This window comes from Egretta garzetta, unplaced genomic scaffold (genome assembly GCF_000687185.1).
Source record: "Egretta garzetta isolate BGI_Z169 unplaced genomic scaffold, ASM68718v1 scaffold107, whole genome shotgun sequence".
Taxonomy (NCBI): Eukaryota; Metazoa; Chordata; class Aves; order Pelecaniformes; family Ardeidae; genus Egretta; species Egretta garzetta.
The window spans coordinates 2,006,926-2,007,511 of NW_009260399.1; positions in this window are offsets into that span (position 1 = coordinate 2,006,926).

Sequence of the window (586 nt, forward strand, 5' to 3'; positions counted from 1 at the left end):
TTGCTCTTTAAGTTTCTCCTTTTTAATGATGAATGACCAGAATGATATACAGCATTCTAGGTGAGGCTCTGAACATTGTCTTACATAACTGCATTAAAGGAAGCGGTGTTTTCTGGAGGTTGTCAGATTTTATTTCTATGTAAAACATTTTTTTTAGTAGATAAATTTAGAAGTTCAATTTTAAAACCTCATCTCTTTAACAAAAGGCTTTATTTCCAGCTTCCCAGAGGCCCCATCCCTGGAAACATTCAAGACCAGGTTGGATGGGGCTCTGAGCAACCTGATCTAGTTAGCGGTGTCCCTCCTCACTAGAGGGGATTGGACTAGATGACCTCTAGGGGTCCCTTCCAACCCCAAACATTCTATGATTCTATGATTCTCTATGTTCTAGCCCTGTTCTTGTCCAGAGAGTGAACACAGCACTGCTGTAGACAAATATAAATAGTTTCATGTATGAAGGAATTTTTCTAATGTTCTTTTTGACAACAGGTTGAAAATTCCCTATCTAACCATAGTTTCTTTTTGCTGGTGTTTCATTTGTTTTAGTAAAGACTGAACATTGAAAAAATAGGTTGAGTGAATTTTT